Raw genomic sequence first — 14,687 nt, forward strand, 5'->3', positions numbered from 1 at the left:
GTCGTTAAGGTTCTTTTCACCTTGTATGCACGACACAAGGGCTTTCTCAAGCTGCTCCTTCAACTTAGCATTTTCCTCAACAAGATGTATATGCTCACAACACGGGTTAGTAGCATTTGCATTGTCAATTAAAACCATATGAGGAAATGTGGCTTTCTCCTTAGTTAGCTTCACTTGAAGTTGATCATGAGACTCCTTGAGACTAGCGTGAATACCCTTCAAGGCCTTGTGGGCCTTGTCAAGTATATCAAACTCCTCTTTGAGTCTAGAAAGATCAACCTCAAGTTTGGCCTTCTCGGAATTTAGCACACGAGAAACAACAAGAACATGATCATAATCGTTCTTTAACTTAGCATGATCAACGTTGTGTGACTCCTCAAGAGCCAAACGAAGACCACGCTCTTCCTCAAGAGCATTGGAAAGATCTAAAATCTCATCGGCATAGTCACGACTATGCCCTTCCATCTTAGTGATGGTATCTTCGTGAGCCTCGATCATGTCATTGGCTTCACCAAGTTGTTCCAAGAGAGCAACAAAGTGCTTCTTGGATTTACCCTTAAGTTTTCCCATAAAGGCCTCAAACTCATTTGCCTCCACATTAGCTCCCTCATGTTCATCAATGCTATCCGTCGAAGAAGGATGATTAGTGATGGTAGTTTTGATGTTGGGGGTTACCTTGTTGGTGGCTTTAGCCATGAGGCACTTGGCGGTGATGCTTTCATTGGGTGAGTCGAAGAGAGACACCCGTGGAGTCGTCGCAATGGCAACGGAGGCCATGGCAACCGACTCATCACTTTCATCATCGTCATCATCCTCATTGTACTCTTCTTGTACCACCAATGCCCTGGGAGGCGTCTTCTTGGTGAAGTTGCTCTTATTGGGGAACGACTTGGCCTTGTCCTTTCGGATGAGCTTGCCACCATTGTCTTCCCTCTTCTCATACGGGCATTCTGCAACAAAATGACTCACGTTGGCGCAATTGTAGCAAGTCCTTACACGTTGCTTGCCCCTCGTGCCACTTGAGTTGTTTTTGCTAAAGTTTGGCCTCGAGTTTTTCTTGCTCCAAAATTTCCTTGAAGCAAGTGCCATGTGTTCATGATATGCATACTTCGTATCTTCAGGGTTGCTCTCCTCTTCTTCCTCTTCTTCTTCTTCAACGGTGAGCTTGGCCTTCAATGCAAGGTTAGGCCTCTTTGCCCTTTGAGAACGAAGCACCGCATTGTCGGCGGTCTTGTCCAAAATGTTCATGGCCACAAACTCATCCAACACTTCGCTTGAGGTCAAAGTGTGGAAGTCCGGTCTTTGACGAATGACGGAGGACATGGCCTTGTGATAGGGCATCATTTCCTTGAGGAATTTGCACTTGATCCAATTGTCATCCGTGTCCTTGCTCCCGTGATCTCGTAGTGAGACCGCGAGTTTGGTTACTCTCCTATAAATCTCACGAGGTTCTTCATCTTCTTTCATTGCAAACTCATCGGCCTCATCTTGTACCACTTCATAGTTGGAGCGTTGAATGCTTGCGCTTCCCTGGTAGAGAGACAACACAATGCCATGGCGAAATCTGCCATTATCTTCAGCTCCCGTGTTAGTCAGGCTGTAGCTCATGATATTAAGCAGATTTTCCCTGTTTCTAACATGGAGGCTCATTTTTCTCATCTGGGTCACCCTCTTATTCTTCCTGCTAAGAATAGATCTGCTGCCTATAATTTTGTTTTAGATAAATTTCTGAATAAGCTACCGGCTTACAAGGCTAACATGCTTTCTCATGCAGCTAGGCTTGAGTTAATCAAATCTGTTTTCTATGCCATTCCTGTTTACTATATGGCTAACATTTTGTTCTCCAAAAAACTTTTAGCCAAACTCACTACTATTATTAGGAACTTTTGGTGGACAGGTATTAGGGAAAATAATTCCAACAGGGGTTTGTGTCTTCGCGCTTGGAAGGATATTTGCAATTCAAAGCAGGAAGGTGGGCTTGGTATTAGGAATTTGCAAGCGGTTAATGAAGGGTTGATTCTTGCAGCTGCTTGGCGTCTGGCTAAAGATCCTTCCTCTCATCTTCATTTGGTCCTTAAATCTAAATATTTCTTTGATACTTCGATTTGGCTGGCTAGCTCGTCCATTCCAAAATCTGCTTTTTGGTCTGCCATCCTTAAAATGCTTCCAAAACTCAAAGCTCATTCTTTCTATTAGCTCACTCAAGGTAATGTTTCTATATGGAGCACTCCCTGGTGCTCTCTTTGGACTACTGTTTATGATCACCTTACTGTTCAGCCTTCAGGTTATGTTTACCCTTCTCTTGTTAAAGATCTTTGGGTTCCTGGAACCAAAATTTGGGATAATAATTTGATTTCTTCTCTTTTCCGACAACCTCTTGCTACTGCTATTATTCAAACTGATATTATTCAAGAGAACTGTCCGGATATACTTTGTTGGGATCTAACACCTAATGGCAATTGTACTTCCAAATCCACTTATAAATTGTGCTTGCAGGACATTCATGCTAATCCTAGATCTGCTCCTTCTCAAGTTCCTTTGCAGATTAAAAATCTTCTAAAGCTGATTTGGAAGCAAAAGACAATAATTCCTAGAGTCAAGACTTTTGCTTGGAGGCTTCTCCGGGAGGCCCTTCCCACAGGTTTGAGAGCTGGCCGCTTTTCTCTACATATCTCTCAATTTTGTTGCAGATGTGGACAGCAAGAAGATGAGATGCATTTGTTTTTTCTTTGCGACTTCGCTAGAGCTGCTTGGTTCTCTTCTCCTTGGTGCATTAGAACGGATGCACTAATTCAAGCCAATCCTACTATTCACAGCGTTTTACATGCTTTAATTAACATGATTCATTCCCATGCATCTGTGCCTAACATTCTCAATTTTTTGTGGTGCCTATGGAAAGCTCGGAATGACCATCTTTTCAACAGGAAGAGAGCTCTTCCCTATCAAATTCATATTGCTGCTAAAGCTCTCGATGTTGAATTGAATGATAATATGCATGTTTCTCTCCAAAATAACGTTGTTTGTGCTGTGCCTACTGTTAACCAGCTACCTGTGCAGGGAAAAACAATTAAGTCTGATCTTCTGCTAACAGGACCAAGAGTTTACTCTGATGCAGCTTTCAGGTGTAAAAAAAATCCCTGGTTTAACTCAAGGAATGGTGGCTACTGGCATCGGAGTCTACCTTTGTTTGCCACAAGATCCGACGGAAATCAATGTTTAGATTCAAGCGTCTTCTGCGGATACAGATTCTCCTTTGAAAGCGGAAGCTTTGGCTCTTCTCTTGGCGGCTCAAGTGGCTAATCGCCTTAACATTTCTCAACCTACTTTCCTCACCGACTGCCTCTCTTTGGCATCGTTTGCTGCTTCTTCTAAGGCTTCTGATGTTGCCATCCCCTGGGCTATCAGGAAAATACTAGCTGAATTTTTCTTCTCCTCCTCTGACCTTCATGCTCAGGTGTTTCACATTTCTAGGGAGATCAATGGGATTGCCCACAATATGGCTCAACAGGTTCTTAGGCCTTATCTAGGACCTGACATATGCTGTTTTGCCTCAGCTCATCAAAATGGATCTTGCCCTGTAGTTTCTCTTCTTTCCAATTTTCAGTTCCAGGAATTTGTAATCCATGCTGTACACTGTTATTGAGCTGAATAGTAAAGTTTGGCGCTTTGTGCGCCTTCTGTTGTTCAAAAAAAAACAATGCCATGCATCTTTGGCCAAGGCGAAGGGACGAGGATGAGGTAGGTCTTCGGGTGAAATTGCATCTTGGATGATGAAGAGAGCATTCTCATTGAATTGATTGTCCGCGGCTTCTCGAGGAGTGAAGTTGCTTGAATCATGCGGATAGAAACCTTCTTCAATGATTCTCCAAAGGTTAGTGTTCACATAATTTAAATGACGTTTAAAGCGGTAAACCCAAAAATCAAAGTCCTCATTTTTCACAATCTTAAAGGGAGGACCGGCATGATTCAAATGAGTAGAAGGAACCGGTCCATCATAAACAAATGGTGGTTCCACATGAGCAAAGATGCAGGTGCCATTTTTACCACTAGAAGACGGAGCCTTTTCACTACTAGCTTCCCCCTTGTCGGGGATAACATCCGTCACCTTGTCGGTGGGATCACCCACTTTCAACGGTGCGGTGGAAAGTTTAAGCCCCTCAAGAAATTTAGTAAACATGCTTTCAACCTCGGTCGTCATGGAGGTCTTCAATGTCTCTAAGGCCACATTGAACTCCTCACGAGAGACCGAGGTTCCCCCATCGCCCGTAGACGAGATCGAATTCACACCGGAGTGTTCCTCCACACCGTCTACGGTATCAACCATACTCTTTGGACGGTAAAGTCCTTAATAAAGAAACGAGGCTCTGATACCAATTAAAAGGATCGATGTGGTTGATTAGAGGGGGGGTGAATAGGCAACTACCAATTTTTTAACTTAACTTTATCAAATTAAATTTTGCATCAAAGTAGGTTGTCTAGATGTGCAACTAGGTGAGCAACCTATATGATGCATTACCAACAAGCAAACAAGCAAGCAAGAGAAGTAACACTAAAGAGCTTGCACAAGTAAAGGTAAGAGATAACCAAGAGTAGATCCGGTGAAGACGAGGATGTGTTACCGAAGTTCCTTCCCTTTGAAGGGAAGTATGTCTCCGTTAGAGCGGTGTGAAAGCACAATGCTCCCCAAGAAGCCACTAGGGCTACCGTATTCTCCTCACGCCCTCACACAATGCGAGATGTCGTGATTCCACTATTGGTGCCCTTGAAGGCGGCGACCGAACCTTTACAAACAAGGTTGGGGCAATCTCCACAACTTAATCGGAGGCTCCCAACAAAACCAGAAGCTTCACCACAATGGACTATGGCTCCGTGGTGACCTCAACCGTCTAGGGTGCTCAAACACCCAAGAGTAACAAGATCCGCTAGGGATGAGTGGGGGAATCGAAAATCCCTTGGTGGAGTGTAGATCAGGGCCTTTTCAACCACTCCCGAGCAAATCAACAAGTTTGATTGGCTAGAGAGATAGATCGAGCGAAAATGGAGCTTGAAGCATTTAATGGAGCTTAAGCAATAAATGGAGCTTGAGGGGGAAGAGGTAGGTCAAAGGGAAGAAGGGGACCCCCTTTTATAGTGGGGGCAACAATCCAACCGTTGCCCCCCACCAACTAGCCCCGCACAGGGCGGTACTACCGCTAAGAGGGGGTTGTACTACCGCTAAGTCAGCGGTACTGCCGCACCAGCTAGCGGCACTGCCGCGCAGAGAAGACTAGGAGGGAATAGGACCCAACGCGGTACTACCGTGGTGGTAGGGGCGGTACTACCGCTCCTAAAATGATACTACCGCCTCTACAACCGCAACTAGTGCCGCAAAACCCGACACGAGAAAAAGAGCCCTCGAGTCGAGGTGGTAGGAGCCAGACAGCCCAGCGGTACTACGGCAGCGGGGTCACGGGCGGTACTACCGCTATGGAGCGGAACTACCGCTTGTGACCCTTCGGCCGTACTACCGCTGGTAGTGCGGTACTACCGCTGGGACATAGAAGAGAGAGAGGATCTCTCCAAAGGGATTGAGGACGAGGCGGTGGTGCCAGGCACCCCAGCGGTACTACTGTTGTGGAGTCACGGGCGATACTACCGCTGTGGAGCGGTACTGCCGCTTGTGGCTCCTCAGTGGTACTATTGCTGGGACCCAGACAGGACAAAGAAAAATGGAGAGATCTTTTCAATGGAATGGAAAAGCTCGGAAGGTGAGAAGCTGATGTGTACGAGTTGATTCCACCCATGCAATACCCCAGCGGACCCTCTCTTGATAGAACGGTGCCCTCTACGTAACTAGTCCACCGAGAGAGAAACGAAAGAGCTACACCGTCTTGAAAGACATTCCGAAGGGAAGAAAACATCTCGTGCGAGGGGTGAATCTGTGAACTATTCAAAGCACATGATTAGTCTGCAAACATGTTGTCATCAATCACCAAAACTATCTTGAGAAAGATATACCGTAACAACTATTTTTAATCATGAGCCACACCCTTACCCAGAGTAGTATAGACAATATGACACCGCAACCTAAAACGGTATTCATAGCTTAGGAGCTGCCAAGTTCATGTATTTTCTGTTAGCCTTTGCAAGCTAGCTCTGGCATAGAAAGCAACTTTTTAGCCAGGAAAAAAATCAACTTACAACTTCTGTTAGTTCAGATCCAAGGTAGAGTTGCTAACATAATAAATTCCATAGCTAAATTTAGTCACATACCCAACACTTATCACCATATTGTGTGTTCATCCAACATCGTGACAGCAGCCTAAGTCACAACTTGTGACTGTCAAAAATTCTCAAGAGAAGGATGTAAAAGAGTTGTATTACCGTTCACAAGACAAAATTTGGGCTTAGTACTGAGGGTCAAAAAAAGCTTATTCATACACCCAGTCCCTCATGTTTCTGCATCTACAATTGTTGTGATGACAATCTTCAGTTATATACTCTAACTCACTTCTTCCTACATTTCACTTCTTAATCAAATTAGTTGCAAATGTGCTTTAGCTTTTAATACCACCTTATTCTGAAGTGGTAGACCCTGCATCCTATTATATACCTACCTGTACAAAAAAATTAGAAAAGGAGGATGATCCCCGGCCTCTGTATCTGGGCGATGCATGCGGCCACTTTTTATTGGGGAAGAATTTCACTTCCCCGGCCTCTGCACCAACTAGGGATGCATACGGCCTTTTAAGTATGAGTACTAGGATTTTTAATCTCGATTACGCACCGAGCCCAGTCCTCAATAAGTGCGTGAGTACCAGGAAAGCCTGGTCCTCAAGAATAAATAGGAACCTAAATTCGCCTCCGTGAGGATTCAAAACCAGGTGTTGGGTTTGTACATCCACTCCCCCAACCAGTTTGAGCTAGGCTCACTCCCCTTGTTAACCGATTCTTTGCATTTTAATCTCCTGAAAGTCTTGCTAGCCTTCGGTTTTCTTGGCATTCTCTTAAATTTCCTGTCCAAGAGGTAGTCTGAAATATGAATTGCCAAACCAGTTAATTGGTTATACTTCATAGGAACATAATGTGTTGTATGATAATAGCAAAGTATTCCATGCAGGAAATTCTTATTAGTGGGAGCGACCATAGTCCATACCTACTTCAAAAATGAAAATGAGATTGAGATGTCCAATGCGTCTTGCCTTGTTCTCCTTGCCCAGAATACCGTTGACAATTAGGCATTTGGTCCAACAAATAGCATTGCCCAGGTAGAATAGCACACGCATGGCATTAGCTGCACTACACAGGTAGATTCAGCACACATCGTACAAGGATTCTATTATTCTTAGCACAGACTCGAGAGAGATACTGCATGTGTAGCAGCAGCAAAGATCAAAATCGCGGGAGATTACATTTCGCGGCAGCTCATCTCTAACGCTACAGCAGCTAAGTCATTTAGCGGGAATTACTACAGGGCATTTTCAGCAGAAAAACAGGTGATTTTCGTCAGGAAAACAGATTTACTCGAACTGAAAAAGGGTAAAGCACAAGAAGTGAACAAGTGAAGAACTCAAGATTGACATGGGGATGTACTTGCTAATGGTACTGCATCCACAAATGGACAGAGAACGCTTGCCTATACTTGCTGGGAGTTGGAGAAGACGTCGCGGACTCGTCGCCTTGCCGCCTCACCCGTCACCTCTGGCTTGTCGCCGTCGGCGCCTCACCCATGACAGCTTCATGCTTGTCGCCGCCTTGCCCATCATTGCCTCTCTCTGGCTTGCCGCCTGGATCCCTATTCACCGCCTTGTCGCCTCGCCCATCACTGCCTCCAGCCTGCGGTGAAGCAGCCGCCGGCCTGCCGGAAACTCCTCAGATGCGAGGGACTGAACGGAGCGATGCTAGATTTCCTGGAGGTCCTGCTCTGCCGTGGCAAATTTTGGTCCCAGATGGACCTCTGTTTCGGCCCGCTGAAGCCGTTCCAACGAAATTCCAGCGACCTCGAGGTAGCGCCGTTTCGCGCGGCGATCGTGGCCTTCGAGCCAGATCCGGCAAATTTGGCATCGCGCCGCGGTAGTCTCCCAGCGGCAATTGGCTGCTGTTTCGCCGGCGTGGAATTTGCGTCGAGGGATTGCGCCCTGGCTCTTAAATAGGCGAAGGGAGACGTCGAGAAAACTCCTCGGTTTCTCTAGAGTACACGCGTGGCATTCAACAGACAAGATGAATACCCCAGAAGGCCTACGTCAAAGCGGCAACCGACCTAAAAATTACACGTGCGATCAAACCTAGTCAAAGCGGTGGAGGTGCAGAAAGCTTGACCGGTAAAAAGAACATTGCACACGAACTCCCCCATACACGCGTCAACCAAAGAAATACGGTAAAAAAAAATTCAGAAAAACCAGAAAAATGGAACCCTTACAGGCCTAGACTTCTTAGTATGTCTCCGATAAGCTATCCGAGGAAACGCGCCGGCCATGGTGACATGGCGAGCCTCTGTGAAGATCTGCACCTCCATTTCCGGGCCGGGCCAGAATGGATCATGAAGGGAGGACAATCCTCTGAGCGCTTCTTTGAGTTGCAAATATTCTCGATTGGTCCGCTCACAGGCTACGTGCCCCAGCCAAGCATGTCGGTAGCACAAGATCAAGATGGTATGGGCGACCATGGCGTGGAGCGGCAGGAACTTCTAAACGTGTCAGCTGCGTTCACGGTGTCCGACAGTTTCTTTGGGCCGCGTTCGGTGATGTCGCTGGAGGGCGTGTACAACCCGGAGGATGGGCGGATGCACCTGGTCGGCTGCCAAGGCGTCGAGGCCCCATGGAAGATCATGTCAAAGATGAGAGGCCTTCGAAGCGGGATGGACAGCTCCATCGAGTTGGAGGTGCAGTACCCGCCGACGAGGATGCGGTGGCTCTTCAGCCCGTCAGCGAAGGTCCACCTGTCCAGCACAAGGGCCACCGGCGACCCGCTGTACTTCAACAGGACTGAGCTCCTAGAGCACCCCTCCTATTATGCCCGGGAGATGTCAAACCGATTCATGGAGCAGAAGGGGGCCGTCTGCCTCGCCATGCCATCGGCCACCATCGCCGCCGCCTTCAGGCAGCTGCGCTACATGGAGTCCCACCCAGACACCGTGCCGTACATCTCCCTCGGGATGCTCGGCGTCCAGGCGCTCGGCTACGGCACGGCGCTGGTCACCGACGCCAGTATCCTACTCGCGTGGCCAAGGACGTTCGACGGCGACGACAACTACAGGATGCAGGTCCGGGGCTTTGCACTGGGACATGGACTACTTCGTGAAAGCTCTCGCCCTCCTCCTCACGCTGCGCCTGGCGCACAAGGTGCGGCGGTCCAGGGTCCGTGCGCGGGCGCGGATGCCTCTTGTGCGGCGGTCCAGGGTCCGTGCGCGGGCGCGGATGCCGCTCGAGCCAGGACGCGTCCCGAGCGACATGGCCAGGCTGCACCTTGTCGGTCTCCTGTTCGTCCTCGCCGTGCACTGGCTGCTGGCCACCTACGACGGCACGTCAACCAAGCCGCCACCGCATGTGGCGTACACCCAGCAAGCACAATGCCAGGGAGAATCCTATACCCATAGCCGGCCCTCGTACAACATGGCGGCCATGGCGGAGCAGTACATGGGTCTGGTAAGGGAATGGTTCCTGCTGCCGCAGGTCATGGGCAACGCCGTGTGGCGCGTCAACTGCCGGCCTCTGAGGAAGAGCTACTACGCCGGAATCACCGGCATGTCGCTGCTGCCGCACGTCTATGGGTTCCTGCGGCCGCCTTCCGCGGTTGACATGTACCCTGTCCCTTACGAGGTCCAAGACGGGGTCACCATGGACTTGTACCCCAAGGCTGGTGGCGTGGTGGTGCCGCTCGTCGCGCTAGTGCTCGCGCTCTTGGTCTACGTGCAGCAGCGCTGGAACCACTACAGGATCCTAGGGTGGGCCGTTGTAGACAAGGAGAAGAATAATTAAGCTGCAGCACGTGTACTGAAGGGCTAGCTGCTTGGAACAAGACCAAGAGACAGATAGAAAACGGAAGGAAACGTCAACGCAAATTGTGCTTTCTCAGATTGAGTTTTACTAGTTCAATAAAATTTGTAAATTTGTGTGGTTTGTTTGGAACACACATAAAGTAGTAGATAATAATTCTATGGGAGTTCTATGATTATATCATTAGGCAGTCACTAGAAATAATCAAGGGTCGTTACCTAGTGAGCAAAATACGAATGCCGGATAATAATAATAATTCGAATCATACACGGCCAGTTTCCACTTTCCGCCCTTATTACTGTCTGCTGGTGCCCAGTTACAGACACATAGATAACCATTCTAAGTAGAGCTCTGCAAAAATCATGGTAATGAAGCTATAGCTCCTTTCTGAATATAATAATCGTTACGCTGCACCCATCGAGAAGATCAGGAGAAGGACTATCCTTTCCTTACTCATCTTGTGGTGGGTGACAAATAAGAATAAGACGGGCAAAGTACGTACCGGCCATCTGTGATGCGGATTTTGCGTCTCTGTTCGTGAGCGCCACCAGGAGGCAACACGTTGCCAAGGACATTGATTAATCAAATGGCATCTGAACAAAATGTGGAAGTGTGAAACTATTAGTTGTTTGTTGCTGCTTGGATGAGCTATGATGTGAAACAGGTCTATACTTTGCATAACCTCGGTTCTCTATCTTCTTCTCCTGGCTTGCTCTTGCGACTTTTGGGAGGCACCTAACCATGACATAGACAGACACCACTGCCTTGGTACGTGCAGGAAGCCGATTATGTACAAGGTTACATAACCTCAAGGAATCAGCTATAGAATAATCTGGAGGTTACATGACCTGAAAAAAGGGTTAAACAAAATTAGAGGAAAAAAACTGTGCGTACAAAGAAATGAGCAAGATCATTGGCCTAATAGACAAGATTAGATCGTTTCACCTGAAGAAAATTTTCTTTGCTCAGAGAGTGTTGGTAAAAACAGATCTCTGGTGGATACAAACAACACGGAAGAGCTTCGCTCCTAGCAGATTTGAATTGAAACACATTCAGTTTGTGGTTTTCTTAACATACTACATACTAGCACTGGAACACATAACTAAAACAAACAACAGAGCTCTAGTATCTACTGAAATCCATTTTTCCTCTCAGAGAAGATTGCGAACAGACACACCTTCGAGGACAGCCTTTAGCTTGTCAAACACCCATGCATACTTGAATGACCTGTTGTTCATCTCAGCAGCTTCCTTCTTGGACCTCTCGATCACACGCTTGTCAATACCTCCAAGCTTGTAGATCAGATGCCCAGTGATGGTTGACATGGCCAGTGACCACGATGTTCATGTGAGTCTTGTCCTTACCAATTGCTGAAACTGCAAGATCAAAGTAGTTGTCGAGCGATGGGTTAAATCAGATATTGAGACACACAAGCCAATCAAACTGCAGGCACTAGTTAGATACACATAACAGAGAATGCAGGCACAAATGCTTTTGTTATGGCTGGTTTAGCTAGGCCCACCGGGCAATCTTAGCCCACAAGTTATCTTAGGTTAATTCTTCTGCAAGTTATCTAGGTTATAAATATAGGCTGTAAGACTCTTTTTGAAATTAAGCAATAAGAAGATTATTATCTCTATTGCCCGGCTCCCAGAGGAGCCGGAACCCTAGCCGCCTTTAACCCTAGCCGCCGCCGCCATCTCCCTCCTCTTCCGCGACGGCGCTCAACCGCCGGCGCGGCCGCTCATCGCCTCGCCCAGCTCCCTCCTTCCCCTACTGCTTACGCCCCAGGCCTGGTAGGGTACAAGTTCCTACCAATTTGGTAATCAGAGACCAAGTTCTGATCATGTCCCTGCCACCACCACCGCCGGCGCTTTCCAGCGGATCCACCGCGCCGATGACGACGGCGCCATCCCTCACCGCGCCGATGCTGCCGGCGCCGTCCCTCACCGCGCCGACGACGTCCGCCGCTGGATCAACCCCGCTGGCGGGCCCCGTCTCCACCGCGACCCCGGCCGCGCCGTCCTCCACAATTCCTCCTGCGCCGCCGCCGTCCGCCGTCTTCACACCGGAGCAGGTCACGGCCACCCTGCGGGACCTCGTCACCGCCGTCCAGAGCCTCTACTTGCAACAGCAGCAGTACACGACCGGGCCCTACATGCCCTTGCCGACGGCGCCCCCTGCCGCCTACGGCCACACGCCGTGGCCGCTCCAGGGCGTCTCTCCGTACGGCGCGCCCCTCTGGCCCTTGGCGCCGACGCCGTCCTCGGGCCCCTGGCCGCTACAGCAGATGCCGCAAGCGGCGGCCACCGGACCGCTGCAGCCGTTCTCCGCGCCGACCTACACTGGGCAGCCCCTGCTGCCGTTTCCAGCGGGACACCCCGGCGGGACTACGCCGGCCGCGGCCCCTCTGTGGTACTTGCAGCCACCCCCTCCCGCGGCCACCGACGCCCCCGTGCACCCCCCGCCACCGACGCTCCAACCACCGGCACCGACCCTGCCTAGCTCAGGGGCACCCTCACCGACCGGCCTCCCGATTCATCAGTTCCGGTTCCCGCCCTCCCCATCGCCACTTCCAGCATGGGCGGCTGGGTCTTCGCCATCGCCGGTCTACACCACAGCTCCGGAGCAACCGGCCCCGTTTCCGCAGTTCAGCGGGCCATCCAGCTCCGCGGGTCCCTAACCGGAGTACTCCGACCAGGCGCCACCCGCCTCGCTGCTTCGCACCTCTGAGCCAGCTCGACACGGCGCTCCGACCCAGACACCGCCACGGTTTGCCAAGATCGACTTCGCCACCTATGACGGCACGGAGGACCCCCTCAACTGGCTCAACCAATGCGACCAGTTCTTTCGCGGGCAGCGCACTCTCGCATCGGAGCGTACCTGGCTCGCCTCGTATCACCTCCGCGGCGCGGCACAGACCTGGTATTACGCCCTCGAGCAGGACGAGGGCGCCATGCCCCCTTGGGAGCGCTTCCGCGAGCTCTGCCTCCTTCGCTTTGGGCCTCCGGTTCGCGGGAGCCGCCTAGCGAAGCTCGGCCGCCTTCCCTTCACCTCCACGGTGCAGGACTACGCCGCCCGTTTCCAGGCCCTGGCATGCCATGCGTCGGGTGTGACGGCGCAGCAGCGGGCCGACCTCTTTGTCGGTGGACTTCCGGATCACATCCGCATGGACGTGGAGCTTCGGGGACCCCAGGATCTCCAGTCGGCCATGTACTACGCCCGTGCTTTCGAGCGCCGCGCGGTGGCCATCCAGCAGGAATCACCATCCCGGACCGCTGGGTCGCTACCCGGGCCGGATTCCGCACAGGGTCGGCCTGCACAGGCTACTGCGGCACCCCTCGCCGTGACCGCGGCGCGCCCGTTCCGCCGGCTCACCTCAGCCGAGCTACTCGAGCGTCGCCGCCAAGGGGTGTGCTTCAACTGCGACGAGCCCTACACGCCCGGCCATGCTTGCCCGCGACTCTTCTACCTGGAGGTTGCAGACTACATTCCGGAGGACGCCGTCGCCGCCGACCTGGCCGCCCCAGCTGTCGAGAAGGTGTTTGACGCTGGTTGATCACCTAAAGGAGTTCCGCAAGCGCTTCCCCACCTTACAGCTCGAGGACGAGCTGTTTGTGCAGGCGGGGAGAAGTGTTATGGCCGGTTTAGCTAGGCCCACCGGGCAATCTTAGCCCACAAGTTATCTTAGGTTAATTCTTCTGCAAGTTATCTAGGTTATAAATATAGGCTGTAAGACTCTTTTTGGAATTAAGCAATAAGAAGATTATTATCTCTATTGCCCGGCTCCCAGAGGAGCCGGAACCCTAGCCGCCTTTAACCCTAGCCGCCGCCGCCATCTCCCTCCTCTTCCGCGACGGCGCTCAACCGCCGGCGTGGCCGCTCATCGCCTCGCCCAGCTCCCTCCTTCCCCTACTGCTTACGCCCCAGGCCTGGTAGGGTACAAGATCCTACCAGCTTTTAATTCTACTCAGGACTCACAGATCCTAGAACCAAACAGAAGTAAAACATAAGTCTTTTTTTAATAAAGAGGGCAAGTAAAACATAAATCTGACTAACAATAAATCCAAAAGCTTGCGGATGAGCATGAGCACCGAAACCAACCAGAGATATCCTACATGGGCATGAGCAACTCCTTTAAGTTACGGCCAAAAACAACTTGCATCAGCGCATAAGAGAATCTGAAAGTTTCAGATTTGCAGCTACTAGAAGCAAGCATCACCGCTCCTGTTATGGCTAGGGTCTATACAAATGTAAAATGCAGAGACGAAGTTTAATCTATATGGATGTAAATGAAGAGATGAGGTTTTGTTTATAGAACCCTGATTCCCCACAATTTGTTTTCTCGCCAACTTAATAAATTTTCTTTGCTCAGACAGGGTTGCTAATAACAGATCTCCGGTGGACACAAACAACACAGAAAAGCTTCCGTTCATAGCATTGAATTAAAACACATTCAGTATGAGGTTTTCTTAGCATACTAGCACTGGAAACTCACAACTAAAACAAACAACATATTTTTAGTATCCCCTGAAATGCATTTGCCAAGTAGTTGTTCCTGTTTTCTGTCTAGTCTTTTGCTTTCTTCTTTTGGTTGGGGCATCCCCTGTTATGGGAAATAAACATGTTGATTCTAGGTTAGATCACCCGTGGTGGAACTAATTGCTATCTTTTCTTTACCTCAAAACATACCTCTTTATTCATTCATAAACA

The 14,687-nt window shown here is 49.8% G+C and overlaps 1 protein-coding gene across 8 annotated transcripts in view; it reads right to left on the minus strand.

Annotated features, from left to right (window-relative positions):
* Positions 1-6,342: 6,342 nt before the first annotated feature.
* LOC119298976 (DNA-binding protein HEXBP-like) overlaps positions 6,343-14,687 on the minus strand; it is an 11,337-nt gene continuing 2,992 nt past the window's right edge. For 2 of the 8 annotated variants that reach the window (XR_005146049.1, XM_037576287.1), the window contains 7 exons: positions 11,152-11,350; positions 10,920-11,001; positions 10,657-10,822; positions 10,477-10,567; positions 10,193-10,325; positions 7,136-7,273; positions 6,343-7,011 (listed from right to left, as the gene is read on the minus strand). The gene's annotated coding sequence lies outside the window, so the exon portion shown is untranslated. Of the gene's footprint in view, positions 7,012-7,135; positions 7,279-10,192; positions 10,326-10,476; positions 10,568-10,646; positions 10,823-10,919; positions 11,002-11,151; positions 11,351-14,687 lie in introns of all 8 variants that reach the window. The other 6 variants (XM_037576293.1, XM_037576291.1, XM_037576289.1 and 3 more) reach the window with 6 other exon arrangements.

This window comes from Triticum dicoccoides, chromosome 5A (genome assembly GCF_002162155.2).
Source record: "Triticum dicoccoides isolate Atlit2015 ecotype Zavitan chromosome 5A, WEW_v2.0, whole genome shotgun sequence".
In the NCBI taxonomy this organism is placed as follows: Eukaryota; Viridiplantae; Streptophyta; class Magnoliopsida; order Poales; family Poaceae; genus Triticum; species Triticum dicoccoides.